The sequence below is a fragment of the Girardinichthys multiradiatus genome, chromosome X (assembly GCF_021462225.1).
Source record: "Girardinichthys multiradiatus isolate DD_20200921_A chromosome X, DD_fGirMul_XY1, whole genome shotgun sequence".
NCBI classification, from domain to species: domain Eukaryota; kingdom Metazoa; phylum Chordata; class Actinopteri; order Cyprinodontiformes; family Goodeidae; genus Girardinichthys; species Girardinichthys multiradiatus.
The window spans coordinates 17,610,191-17,613,609 of NC_061817.1; positions in this window are offsets into that span (position 1 = coordinate 17,610,191).

The following is a 3,419-nucleotide window of genomic DNA, read 5'->3' on the forward strand; positions in this document are numbered from 1 at the left end:
AGTACTCCTTCCATGTCCCCAGTCGAGGTCAGCAGCCTCCTATCCCCACTGTAAATAGTGTTGACAAAGCACTGCTTCCCCCTCCTGAGGCGCCGGACGGTTTTCCAGAATCGCTTCAATGCCAACCGGTAGTCCTTCTCCATGGCCTCACCGAACTCCTCCCAGGCCCGGGTTTTTGCCACTGCCACAGCCAAGGCCGCGGCACGCTTGGCCTCATGGCACCCGTCAGCCGCCTCAGAAGTGCCACAAGTATAACACAGCCGATGGCAATCCTTCTTCAGCTTGACAGCATCCCTTACTGCCGATTTCCACCACGGGGTTCGGGTATTGCCCCCGGGACAGGCACCGCAGACCTTACAGCCACAGCTATGGGCGGCAGCATCAAAAATAAATGCGGAGAACATGGTCCACTCGGACTCTATGTCTTCAACGCCCCCCTGAATCTGGTCAAAGCTCTCCCACAGGTGGGAGTTGAATCCATCCCTGGACCAGGGCTCCGCCAAATGTTCCCAGCAGAACCTCACTATACGCTTCGGCCTGCCAAGTCTGTGCGGCTTTCTTCTCTTCCAGCGGATCCAACTCACCACCAGGTAATGATCAGTGGATAGCTCGGCCCCTCTCTTCACCCAAGTGTATGAAGACACAAGAACAAAGTCAATCATCGACCTCCTGCCTAGGATACCCTGGTGCCAAGTGCACTGATGAACACCCTTATGCTTAAACATGGTGTTCATTATGTACAATCTGTGACTAGCACAGAAGTCCAATAATGAAACACCACTCGGATTCAGATCGGGGAGGCCATTTCTCCCAATCACGCCCATGGGACCCCGGCTCCGCAGTACAGGGGGAAGTCAAGTGCCTCGATTTTGTGGTGGTCATTTAGCCGGTCTTTGTCTGACCCATCACCCAGAGCTTGTTTGCCATGGGACACCCTACCAGGGGATTTTAAGCCCCAGACAACATAGCCTCTAGGATAATTTGAGCACTCAAACCACGTTAAGGTGGGGGTTTAAGGAGGAGCTATTCTATTATATTCAACTCTAAACCTATAAAAACTACAGATAATTGCTGAAAGTAACCTAAGCCATCCTAAATATGGGCTTTCAAAAAAGAAAGATTTAAGCCTATTTATAAATATAGACAGGGTGTCTGCCTTTGTTCAAAAATGGGAACTGGTTCTACAGAAGAGAACCCTGATAACTAAAAGATCTGCATCATTTACTACTTTTAGAAACTCTAGAAACCTGCAGTCTGAGGCAAAGTGCTCTGTTAGGAACATATCAAATGTCTGACATATGGTGGAGCTAGAATATTAAGGGTTTGATATGTAAGATGGATAACTTTAGATTCTGTTCTGGATTTAACCGGGAGCAAATGAAGAAAGCTAAAAATGGAGAAATATGATGTCTCTTTTTAATTTTTACCAGAACACTGCTGTAGAGTTTTAAAGGCTTTTAACTGCATTTGTTGGACATCCTGATTGTAAAGAAATGCAGCAGTCCTGCCTTGAAGTAACAAATGCATGGATTAGATTTTTTGCATTACTCTTGGACAGGATACTTCTAAACTTGGCAATGTCCGGAGGTGAAAGAATGATGTTCTAGAAACTTGTTTTTATATGGGATTCGAATAACAGTTCATGTTCAGGTTCTTTAGTTTATTACCCGAGACTAAATTAATGCCACCCAGAATAAATGATTCACTCTGGTCCAAAGATGACAGCTGCTGTTTTGACTGAAGTTTAAGGCAGACAATTTAAAGTCATGCAAGATACCCCCATGTTTTGTGATAGAGATTATATGATCTGACTGATTTGCATTGTTAGTGTTCTACTAAATATGTTTTGGATGTGGGGCAAAAAAAACTGTTTTGATCTAATCTGACCAAATCAACTTCTTCCACATGTCTGCTGAACCTCTAAATACTTGTGAAAACAGAAGTTCCTATGGCTTTCTTTTGACAGTGATTTTCCTCTTGCAAAAGATTTGTAGTGCACCACTCATGAAAACCCTGATTTGGTAGGTTTGCAGCTGTACTGTTTGCATTTTCTGTTGATGAATTGAACAGTGCTATGAGAGATGTTTAAAGCATATAGGAAATTGTTATTTATCATATCCCTAACGTAAACTTTTCCACAGCTTTTTCCCAAGTTTAGGTCTGGACTTTGACTGGGCCATTCTAACACATTAATATGTTTTGTTTTAAATCCTTCCATTGAAGCCCTGGCTTTATGTTTAGGGTCGCTGTCCTGCTGGAAGGTGAACCTCTGCCCCAGTCTCAAGTCTTTTGCAGACTCCTATAGATTTTCTTCTAAGATTGTCTTGTATTTGCCTCTATCCATCTTCCCATCAACTCTGACTACCTTCCCTGTCTCTGCTGAAGAGAAGCACACCAGAGCATGATACTGCCACTACCATACTTGACAGTGGGGATGGTGTGTTTAGACTGCTGTGCAGTGTTAGTTCTCCGCCACACATAACGTTTTACATTTTGGGCAAAAAGTTAAATTTTGGTCTCGTCTGACCAAAGCAGCTTCTTCCACATGTTTGCTATGTCCCCAACATAGCTACTGGCAAACTGCAAGTGAGACTTCTTTTGGTTTTATTTTAACAATGGTTTTCTTTTTGCGACTCTTCCATAAAGACCAGATTTATGCAGTGCACAACTAATAGTTGTCCTGTGGACAGATTCCCCCACCTGAGCTGTGGATCTCTGCAGTTCATCCAGAGTCACCATGGGTCTCTTGGCTGCATCTCTGATCAGTCCTCTCCTTGTTCGGCCTGTAAGTTTAGGTTGACGGCCTTGTCTCAGTAGGTTTACAGTTGTGCCATTCTCTTTCCATTTCTGGATGATGGATTGAACAGTGCTCCATGAGATGTTCAAAGTTTGGGAAATCTTTTTATAGCCTAAGTCTGCTTTAAACTTCTCCACAACTTTATCCCTGATCTGTCGGGTGTGCTCCTTGGACTTCATGATGCTGTTTGCTCCCCAATATTTTCTTAACCAACCTCTGAAGCCATCACAGAGCAACTGTATTTGCACTGAGAATAGATTACACACAGGTGAACTCCATTTAGCCATTTGCAATCATCAGGCAACTTCTGAAGGCAATTGGTTCCACTTAGAGTAAAAGGGGCTGAATCTTTGCACACTGCAATTTTTAGTTTTTTATTTGTAAAAAATCTTTTTATTCATGTATAATTTTCTTTCCACTTCACAATTGTATACCACTTTGTGTTTGTCTTTCACATAAAATTTCAATAAAATATATTTATGTTTGTAGCCTGTGGTAGCTGTATAATGTGACAATATGTCACAAAAGCTCAAGTGGTATGAATACTTTTACATTCCTCTGTAGACTGAGTTTATATTAAACATAGGGACTGATTGCATGACTTCTGAAGGCAATTTGTTAC